Source organism: Sinocyclocheilus rhinocerous, unplaced genomic scaffold, assembly GCF_001515625.1.
Source record: "Sinocyclocheilus rhinocerous isolate Xijiao unplaced genomic scaffold, SAMN03320098_v1.1 scaffold1384, whole genome shotgun sequence".
Lineage (NCBI taxonomy): Eukaryota > Metazoa > Chordata > Actinopteri > Cypriniformes > Cyprinidae > Sinocyclocheilus > Sinocyclocheilus rhinocerous.
Window position 1 is genome coordinate 17,493 of NW_015654942.1, and position 12,230 is coordinate 29,722.

The window sequence follows — 12,230 nt, forward strand, 5'->3', positions numbered from 1 at the left end:
ACATCCCTCTGATCAGCATGTGGTACATTATATTACTATAATTAAAAATCTTTTTGGAAAATTAAACAGTTTCTTACAAACTTATGTGATTTGATAAAATACATAATGAAATATAATCGTATATGGGTAACGGAGAAGTTACAATTAGCTTCAAGCTACACATGACAATTAATGAGATTAATACAACACTTCTACTTGAATGTCACTATCACTATTGAGTGTTTGTAATAACTTCTGACTGCGATCCAATGTAGATTTTGGTCAAATGATGAGGCAGCAATATGTTGTTCGTAACATTCTAGATCAAGAATTTTATGTGGAAGACTTCTGTGGGGCGTGAAGAAAAAAGTAATGTAACTAGTAGTGTAACTAATTACTGTTGCCAGAAAGTAATAAGTAAAGTTACAATATTAGCCTACTTTTGAAAGGAGTAACTAATGAGTACTATATTACATTCTTTGAGTAACTAGCCCAAAACTGGGTTTAAACAACAGTAGCCTATATGTATGGTCTGAACACTTGTGCCAAATACAGCCGCAGTTCAATGAGGGAGCCAGATGTGAACTCAGTAACGATTTCTACCGATTCACTGACTGAGTGAGGCTGATTCTAACCGCTAAACTCACCATCGAGTTCGAGGCTGTTTCGCGAGTCTTTTTTTAATGACTCGTTAAAAAGAACCGGTTTGTAAGAGTTGTTTGTTCATGAATCAGACATCGGTGCTCGCGCGCTGTATTCGCTGCCGCGAGAAGCATTAGCTTGTACTTTAAATAAATGACTTACGAAAAACCAGTTATGGACGCACACGAAACTTTCCTGACTAAATTTTAATATCTTGTCCCATTTGCGACTGATTTAATAGGCAGTTTACAGCTCTTATTGTGGCAAAACAACAGTTACTGCAGCAATTTCCTTTCTACACTTTCCAGTCTTCTAAAGAAGCTGACATGATACAAGATTTACGCTGCCGTCATTGCACCATTCATCACCTCATGTACTTTCTGACAGCAGATGACAGACAGATTCCCATGATATATGGCAACATTTGCCTGAATAAAAAGACAGCGTGTACCCTAAAGGCATTCTTCATGCTGACAAGATCCTAAATACAGTCGACAAACCCAAGCAATGACACTATGTTGTACCTGAGGTCAGACCAGGGCTTATGTTTATCTAGGGCAGATGCTCATATCCTTGACTCCTTTCATTGATCTGTTTTTGCTGTAGGTGCTTTGTTATGGATGACCTCACCTGAGCACATGAAGAGGATGAAGTCATTTTTAAAACCATTAGTTGCTGCAGGGCTTCTCCACCCAGCAGGTGAGCAGGTTTTGTTTGACTTTGTTATGTGTTTCTATGTGTTGTAATGCCTCTCGGCAGTATAAATGTCTTGAAGGAACTGACTCAGGACTTCTGATTTCCAGGCAGGGAATTGTATTTATCGTAATACCCAGAGCCGGCGCCACTTTTTTATTTAAAAGATAGTTGATGCTACTATAGCAACAATTTAGGACAGTCCGTTTCACAAAGTGGCATTTTAATTGTTACTTCTCTGACACAAAGTTAGAGCAGAACGAACGTGTCACACGTTTTAAACTCAACAAAATGGTAAAATACATATATCAAGAGCATGCTCACAGATGAAAACAACAGAGAACAAAACAGCGTTGGATGAAGTGGATTAGAGCCTTGCACGGGCCTCAAATATAGGCCCTAACCAATCTTTTTTTCCCCTTCTCCCAAAAAAGCTTATACTATCAGCTATTAAAATAGTTCAGTTTTGTATGTAATGGAAAGGTGATTATATTTCGTTTCGTTTTTTTATAAAGTTAATTTAGAAAACCGTTTGGAGCATTTTTTGTTTCGTTAAATGTAAGTTTTTTTTGTTGTTTTTTTTTTAAGTAAGGACCAAGCGGCCAGCGGCAGACAGTGAGTTGATCATAGCCTTTGTTTGATCAATTTAGCCTTCTCAAATCATCAGGACTTGCCTAAATATTAGCGTATGTTTTTTAATCCATGCAGCAAATGCTTTAAGAACAGCTTTAAAAAATACTTTATTGCATTCCAGACGCTTTAAAAGTACTTTTCAGTATAAATTTTACGGGTAGCTTGAATGTAAAACATTGTCATGAATTCGTTCCTATTTGTAAAATAGCCTACAAATTAATTGTTGCTAACCCGATTGTTTACGGTCCGACAAATTCGTGAATGGGCCACCCAAGGTATTTTTTTTTTTTTGCTTTTACTTTGTGCTATGACATCGCCCCCTTCCATCACCTCAGCCGCCCCCTCATCAGTGCTGCGCTGGCGCCGGCTCTGGTAACACCTCAGAATATGTGCAACACATATGTTAATGGTCCATGTTACCACTAGGAGTCACTGTTCCTGCAACCATCTGTGTCCTGCTAGGTTGTAAAAACCCTCTTCTGACAGTTGTGTTGACAATATAATCCACTTAAGTTATGGATATTTAGACTACAGACACTGTTCAGATGGGACAGCCATGTGGACTGTATAAGGAGCAGCATGAATATAATCATAACTTCATCATTAATCCCAACAGTGTTTTTTTTTCTCACTTCTTTTCTCTGCCTATGGTTCTGTTTTAATTCGTTGGTTTATTTTCACACTAATAGTTAGCATAACAGTATGGAAAGGATTGATGGCTCGTCCCTGGTGGCTAATATAATGTGTTTTGCTCATTAAAAACAAGCATTAAAAAAATTAATGATGTGATGCTTTATGATGCAGTTATCTTGGTCAGCCAAGCACTTACAGTTTAGAGTTTAACAACATTCCTTTCATTCCCCAGAGCAGATTTAATCTTATATGACATGTGTAGAACGCTTGATGATTTTACCATCTTTACTTGCCAACATGTTGAAACCTCTAAATGGTCAATCCGAGAGGACAGGGTTCCTGAAAACAGATGTTTATGGCTATTTCAAGTCGTTATTTACCATAATATGAAAGAACATCGGCACACCCTGGGGAAAAAAAGGAAGTGTGGGCAAAGAGGTGTACCATACTGCAGAACATAGCAAACTTCGCTCATGGACACAGCGCCAGTTTTCAGAAGACGAGGAGGAATTAGAACTTGCTGCCCTGTGTTACAAAGTGTCTTAAGCTTTTGTTTAAATCCACACGTTTTTTTTAACCATCATCTTGTCATCTCTTTGCAAGTTGTAAACAACAATCCTCTTCTCTTTCATCGCTCTCCTCTCGTTCTTCCTCTCGCACTGTTGTTTTTCCTCTCTGTGACTCGGTTTTGTTCCTTTTATCTATTTTATTGTCATAAGCAGAGCCACACATGGTACTGTGATGAGAAACAAAGATCCATGGCAGTTTACGTGCATGTGTGTGTAAGAGAGAGGGATGATATTTTGGCTGAAGGAGACCGTCTGAACTCATTGTTCTCTTGATACAGTTCACTCTACTCCACTGTATTTGCAGAGCCTGGCCGTGTGGGTGATTGAGGATTGGTGTCCAGATGTGAACGATTTAAGTAGAACATTGTCCAGCGTGCATAAACGTGTCTGTGTGTGTTAGATCCAGTAGCACATTCCTCATCTCTTCAATCTTTAAGAAATCTTACTCATAAGTATCTCTTTTCATCTGTTTATGTGTCTGTATTCAGGCATTGTGAAAGAACGACTTGTGAATATCTTTCCCTCCCATTTAATCCTCAGGGAGCCAAGCACTGGTATTGATAATGTATTGCTTTCCCCCCTTAAATGTATATTTTTTCTTCTTTAGAGCAATGAAAATCATGATGTTTATGCATATTTTGTTTTGTGGTGAAGTTAAGTATTGGAAAATTGTAATGCTGGGCTTTAAAGGTTGCAAATGTTTTACCACTGTTATAATTAACCATACAAGAAGCCAGCAAGTGAACACCTTTTTCCTGGAATATTCCTAAACCTCAATGACCTGCCTGTAAAATATCTGAAAATGCATATTTAGGGGCCTGAAGTACAGTTGTCTTGACCTCTATAAACCCTTCCTGGTACGCTAGAAGGCTGAAACTTTACTATGTTTTTAAGTATGTTCAGTCAAAGTTTCATTAGACTACAATAAAAAAATAATTTGGAATATTTAGCTACAGTTTACTAAATGCACTCTGTTATATAGCATTAAAGTTGGTGGTTAAAAAGTCCACCGTTTCATTTCTGCCATGTTTAAAATACAGTATTATATATTTTTAATTTAATATTTACACAAAATAGGCAGCAATGGTATCATTAGGCACAGTATAGGCAAATATTTTCCAGCCAAACTGGTTGCTATGAAACATTTCATAGTGTGAGCTGCTGTTATATGTAATTTCAGCTCATATTTAATGTGAAGAGCAGGTACTGTGTAATTGCTAAATACAGTATAAACAAGTGTTGCAGTTTTGCCACAGTGGGTCTTAGAATGTTAAAACACTCATTTTATCATCCAGACCTTTAGACAGAGCGACTCTGTGGAGTTTTCCTTCATCTGGAAATCTCATAATAAGCAAGATGTGTATTTAGAGAAAACGTTTTAGGTGGAAATGGGAGATGCTGCTGTGACTGATGTTGGTAATTGACTCCTTTCTGTCATTTTGCACATACAATTGTATTTAACTTCTCTTCTACTCCATTGTTCTGTATCCTGAAACGTTCCGCCTTGTGCTTGTGAGTGTAAAACAGGGGGTCCCTCCCACAGCTAAGCTTATATAAAGGTCAGACAGTCGGTGGGTGGACTATGCCTGGGCTCTGCTGTCTGTGAAAGCAATCACAATGGCTTTAGGCAACTGGGGAGGAAGTGAACACATGCTAGTGTCATCAGTCGTTCCTCCTGATGGCTTTAGTGAGGCCTTTCTTTCTCCTCAAACGTTTTTCTTATTTATGATGGGAAGGACCGCACTTAGCTAGACACTGTTTCTGTGTCTTTTTTGAGGGCCAGGCTGATTCACTTCCTAGCGTGATGCTGTTGGGTTTTGCTCCAGACACTTCGGGCCAGTGATGGTTATCACAGGGCAATAGTGGAAAGCAGGACTGAGACTGTTTTTGAGAGGATCATTTATTAGTTAATTTTTTTTACCATAGAATTCGAGATTTTACCACAAACGATCTGAATTGTGACACCATATCTTCAGAATATCAACCATGACTTAGTTTAGTGAATGGCATATTTCTGTCTGGTGGGACTCATTTCTCATTGGTGAGAAATGTCAAAGAGTTCTTGCTGTCTCCTTGTTGTTGTGAAATGATGAAGAATGCTCCTCCAACTGTCTCAGAGCAGCATTTGGCTGCCGTGATAACAAACATATCCTTGGAAGGGAGGAGAGGTTCCCGGTTTGCATCAAACCCACTGGATCACACAGAATAGAAAAATATCAGCTCTTATTAAAGTGACTCAGCATACGTGCTGGAACTGTTAATGCACAGGCTATTCTTCAAATTTACTTTATTACTACTACAGGAGCTTTAAAACTCGTTCTGGACATTGTGTAGAGACAGAGTAATGCGGAAAAGAAATCAGTTTTTGAATCTCTTTGGAAATCGGGCTTTGGGAGCATTGTTTCATTAAGCTCTTTTCATAAAACCATGACCTCATAAGAAATGATCAAACAGCATGCACCAGATGTGCACTTTTAACTGTAAAAATTTAGAAATACTTCTGTATGGTAACATTATCTGCTTTGTATCTACACTGTAAAAAAAAACAAGTTTATTGGAGTATGTTTTACAGGAATATAAGATTTCAGTTTTTCTACTTAGAAATTTCATGTTTAATTTCATATATTCCATATTATTCCATTAATATCCCATTAATTCCATACCATAGATACGCATCTTATGGTAGAAAGAGAAAAGCAGAGAAAAGTAGCATAGCTGCTGTTCAACCATTTCAAGCAAAGAATGATAATGTGCATTTGATCAGATATAACTGGAGTATAGGGTTATGAGATGCATTAAGCGAATGCTTGGTTAAAGAGATGTGTCTTCAATCTAGATTTAAACAGATAGAGTATGTCTGAACCCCAAACGTACATACTCCTAGGTACTAAACCATTTAGTGCCTTATAAGTAAGTAGCAATATTTTGTAACTGATACAGAACTTAATAGGTAGCCAGTGTAGAGATTGTAAAATTGGGTAATATGATCATATGTTATTGACCTAGTAAGGACCAGTTGCATGTTGGAGTTTCTGGGTACTGTTTTTTGGTCCAGTAGGTAATATCACTGTCTTACCCAAATTTAATTGGAGAAAATTATTGGTCATCCAATCTTTTACATATTTAACACACTGTTATAGCTTAGATAATTTAGAAGTTTCATCTGGTGATGCTGAAATATAATGGTGAGTATCAGCAGCATAACAATGCAAACTAATCCCATATTTTTTGATAATATTAGCAAGGGGCAACACGTATATTATAAAAGCAGCAGAGGGCTTAAGACAGATGCTTGTGGCACTCCATACTTTACTGGTGTTAATTAAGATGATTCCTTGTTTAAATAAACAAAGTGGTAATGGTCAGACAGGCAGGATCTAAACCATCGTAAAGCCTGTCCTTGAATACCCATATTGTTTTGTAATCGTTCTATGAGTATGTCATGATCTATATTGTTTACCGCAGCACTAATATCAAGTAAATCTAGTAATAAGATGCAGCCTTGGTCTGACACAAGAAGCAAGTAATTTGTAATCTAATAAACATGTTGTTGGTTTTTTCACCACCGCTATTTTGTGTGTGTGTGTGTGTGTGTGTGTGTGCGCGCTACTGTCACATGGACGCTGAACTTATCTTTTCTCCCCATCTACTACACTCCCAATTTACTAACATTCTACACTTCTGGAAAATATCACTCTTATCGTGTTATGTTTGAAACTTTGTCATTTGCATTAGATTGAGTTTTCCATCTGCTTTCCAACATGCAATGGAAAACTGCAATGAAAAACTGGACACATTCTCATGAAATAATGGAACGCAAAGAAATAAAAATAAAAAAAACTTTAAGATGACGTGTAATTTCTGTGCTATTTGTGGCACCGAATGGAATTGCAATCTGAGCAACATCATAATATTCAATCAACCAATCGTGTGAGGTTACTTGTTTGTCCAAGCAGTGGCAGACCGGGGGAGTGTTTGAAAACAGTCGTGTTTTGCAGATCTGGTTGGTGCCACGTTGAAAGAGATTACACACTTGACCATTAATTTTATAACACTTGCTTCACTTAGCAAAGGAAATTTGCACTACTACTGTACATTGGCACAAAGTAAGAAGGATAACAGAAAAGGTAAGTGTCAAAGAGAAATTCCAGAAGGCAAATATTGTTTATACTAACCTTTGGGCTTGTACCTGAATGACATCTCTAAAAACCTGAGCAGCGGTATGTCTAAAAGCAAGTTTTGAACTTGTGTGTCAGTTTGAGTTTGGCACATCTATGTAGGATTAAGTCAGTATATCTGAATGACAACAGAATTAGATCATCATTTGTGACGGGTAGTGCTCTTCATCATTTCATCTGTGGGCTGCTGCTTCAGTGACATGAAGGAGATGAACTCCTGCTTCCAGACTCTTTCCACTCGCTCCAAAGCAGAGCTACGTGGACTGTTTCCTAGGCAACAGCACCAAACATCAGATGACAGTATGTCTGAGTGTATATTACAGTTCAGTAATGTGCCAAGAAACTGTTCTGTTGAGGCAAAAACATACTTGTGCTCAGAATGAAAAATAAGTCCGAGTAAACGTTATCTCTGTTCGCCAGATACCTGGAATGTTAATTTCATATCATGCAAAAAGTGAGAAAAGAAAATCAAACATTTCTCTGTCACTTAATGTGTTTAATATTAGCTGACATTGTTATTATGGGTCATCCGGTATAGATGTGTTAATCATCAAAAGAAAAGGGATTTTTCTTAAAAACTTCAAGTTTCAACAGACATATTGGAGAGAAACAGCTAAACAGTGCTCTGTGTGCTCTGTCATGACGTACCTTTCATTACACAATCTGTTGGTATAACACCCCATTCATAATTGCACCTGAGGAGTTATATCAACTTATTGGCTTCTTGAAATGCTGCAGCCTGCCTGGTCTTGAAGTTTGATTTGTTGTATATGGCAGTTTTTGCTAGTGTCAGTGTTGATGTCAAGAGCAACTGCAACCAGGAAAGTTTAACACAATAGAACAATACCAAACTTTCAAACATGAGCCCCACCAACTGATTCATTGAAAAAAATGACTTTACATACAGGGCAACTTTAAATAAAAGAGAAAATTAAACTACATTTAAATTGTAGTGTAGATGTCAAATCATCAACTGCGTTTTATTTTAATTAAACAGGGTTGATGCATTTTCTGTGCATGTGAAATAGAAAAAAATCAAATAAGTCCATTTTATTTATTTACTTTTATTTTTTTTAAGTTTGACACATACTACTTTAATAATGAAATGCTTATTGTGCTTTTTATTTTCACTATTTTATCAATTTTATAAAAAGCAACAGTAGTCAGCTACGAAATTGTTCATTCACATCAGATGTAATTATATAATCTGTTGACAGACTTGTACTTTGCTTTTCGAACAATCTATCATTTGCAAAGTCAGTTTTCCTCCTTTCATTTTTCCATTAACTTTTCCTTTCTCTGCCACTAGAAGTTGTTAAACAAATATAAAGGTTTCCATCGCACCGCATTCGATGTGTTACAAGAAGAGTGCTTGTTTTGACAAATCAAGCTGAAACATTTATGTCAAACATTTTGGATAAACATAACTTGACCTTGGTTTCTCTCCATTTTCAGTTATGCAAGTAGTTACTGGCAAATTTCAGTGTCTAACTAAAGTAACACACAACATTTCAGGGGCAAATCTCTTTTATGACCCTTTGACCTAAACTCATGTTTTGGAATCTGTTTCAATAAATTTACTGCACAATTTGTGGCTTTCTTGTTTTGACATAACAAGAACAGTAACTATGCAGCCTAATCCAGCACAGGTGGACACTGGCATAATCACCTCCAGATAGAGATATGATCGTAGACTGACTGTGGCAGAGAGAGAGAGAGAGAGAGAGAGACAAAAATGGGAGCGTACCATGTTACAATCTTCATTTTGGGTTAAGCTTAGTCAGTATATGCTTACTTGTTCCCAAAAGAAACATTATATTTGTAGTAAATAAATACAGCCTCCAGAATCTCAAAAGAAATCCAGTCTGGCTGGTGGTAAATCAAAGTCACCGAGGCATTTCATTTCTGAATCTGAAAGACTAATGGTATTTGCTAATGGTCTTGGTCAATGGTTTATGACAAATCTGCTGTGTAAATCAAATCAGTGCCAGATGTCAAAATGGAGCATCATCAGAAGAGAAATAAATGATGCTATTTGGACCCGTGTTTATACATTATGTGATGAATGTTATGAAGAGCAAGCACTCTGCATCTCAGATGCTTTTATATCATATTTAGACAACCTCTGCATCTGGAGAACATTTCGCATATATCTATTTAGTTTTTTTTGGGATCCTGTTTGATAAATATGATTTCACCATTGCTGGAACCTTTCTACTTGACTAAGAGGCGTTGGCAAAGAAGAGAAGTGAATTGATCAAGGAGTTTATAAAAAAAGAGGCATTATTTGAAATAGCAATCACTGGAACAAGAACCATATTGAAACACTTTCCAATTACTCTCTTTGGTTTGACCATTACATAACAGTGGTGACGGTGGAGCTCTCCTTGTGAAGACTGACCAGCGTGGAGCAAATTCTTTTCAGTCCTCTTTACTCGAAACACATTTGAAATGTCATTAGCGATGAAGACATAAAGGTGCTGTAAGCTGTTTTTTTAAAAAAATACCACATATTAAATGTCCCTACCTGGCAGATGATCGTCTTGAGAAATTACAAGACAATCCCAGGCTCAGCAGCAAAAAAGAGAGTCATTAGAGCAGCCTGTGGTTTTTCAGCCGATCAGGAATGGCCCCTTGCTTATGCAGGATTTTGGAAGTAGTATTGTTGAAATAACCAAAGTGCCGGAAATGAGTAAAATGTCTGAAATCACTTTAGGACTCAACTAGTTCTGCTTAAAATAAATCATAATAAACATGTCTTGTATTATTTTTTTTATCCAACCCACAGCGCTTAGGTCCATTAAGGAAAGCAATTTGAAGAGTAGCTGCCATGTATAATGCAAGATTGGGTTTATACAGAAATGCCATGTGTAACTCAAGTTCAAGAACACAGGAAAAAATATGTGAAGTCATTAGAATGTAAGGACATTGAAAATCGAATTGTAGGGAATGAAATGATACATTTTATGCTCCTTTTCAAAACTTGAACAAAGTTTACACAGAAGCATAGTAGTCTGTATTCAATATTGATATGCTTTGGTATGGAATAAAAAGGATTGTGGGGCCATATTGAAGAACTCTAATCCAGCACCACAAAATAGATAAAAGCTTGACAAAAGGTGGTTGTTATATAACTCCAGTTGACTAATGTTTGCAGGTGTAGAAGGCAAAAGGTTTGGCACAAGACGTGCCCTTAGATTTATGCCCGGTAGAACCATTGATATCTTTCACAGTAAATTAAAGCGATACTAGGTCATGTTGCCTGAAGCACTGATGTGGCCAACAGCAGTGGAAAACTAAAAGTGGTCATTATCAATGTCACAGACATCATTATCAAATAGATTCTGGACCAGTTTTTGACATTTTAAGATAGTAGTTCAGTCACGATGAATCAAAACCCTTAATTTTGTGAACGTTATCTGACTTGACCCACTTTTAGGGCTTTCTTTAACCACCCCTCCAGGGTTGATGTGGGTCACGCAGCCAGAGGACACCAAATCACAAGCAGGTGCTTGGACTCTGCAAATACTGTGACATGTCACAAAAACTTCATCTAGAATGCCAAGGCAAAATTAAAAGGCTCTCATTGTTTCTTTTAGCATGTGTTTGTGCACCTGTTTGCCAAGAATTTCCTTATTACCGTCCTTTCACACACCAGAGTTTTTTTCTGAGATAGAAACCCCTGGTATATTCACACAAAATGTCAAGTGAGATGTTATATGCAGTGCAAAAACTTTTCAGCAGTTTATGAACATGGTCATATACATACACATACCTGTATAGAGGAACCTAGGGCCTCATTTATAAAAAGTTCTAAATCTCTGCATTGTAAACGCCCCCTAATTAATGTCATTATTACATAAAAGAGCACCAGTCAACAGCCAAATCGTTGACTTGAGAATGGAGTTTTTATATATCTGAACGTTGACATGGCTTTTTAGCATACGCACACTCTAAGATCAAATATGTATGCTTTTCTTTTAAATGGGGCCCCAGATTTATTCTGAACTTTATTTACCTAGTTGAATGATAGTATATGCACAGATACACTGCAGTTCAAAAGTCATACATAAAAGCCATATGCACACATACACTGCAGGTTTGGTAAGATTTTTTAATTTTTAGTCTCTAATGCTCACCGAGGCTGCCAAAATTGAGTAAAACAGCAATGACATATAATTACAAACTGAAGTAACTATTCTATTTTAATATATATTTAATCAAATATAGAATTAATATTTTAAAGTGTAATCCTGTGATGGCAAAGCTGTTACTCCAGTCTTCAGTGTCACCTTTAGAAATCAAATATCCTATCATCAATATAGAATATTATTATTAATATCTTTTTGGAAAGCCTTGATACATTTTTTTTCAGGGTTGATTAAGTAAGAGACAGTTTAAAAAGAACAGCATTCTTGCTGAGTAAGAGTATTAATTTCTTTAAAAAAAAATTTGAACATTAGTTTATATATATATTGGAATATTGTATGGCAAATACATAAACCAGAATGAGTATTTAGCAATAAGAATGGAAGCAATGAATTTAAGCAGACTTGGAGTGTTAGGCTGTAACCATTTACTGCAAATCTTAATGTACGTAATGTTTTTACAAAACATCATTCAATAAATCTGAATTGGCACAGAAACGGATGATAAGAACCACTGAAGAGATACAAAACGACGAATACATTTGTCTTTATGAAAATAAACACAAAACATACAGTTTAAACCATGTGTCGAATAGCACTTCAAAAATATTTTTAGTTTCAAGCTACATTTGAAGTCTACCAGCATTCTGTCTACAAAACATTATGAATTCATATCAATGCATGTTTATGCCAATAAAAATACAATACAGATCCAATATCCAAAGGCACAAGATACGACTAAAACTATAGGCTTT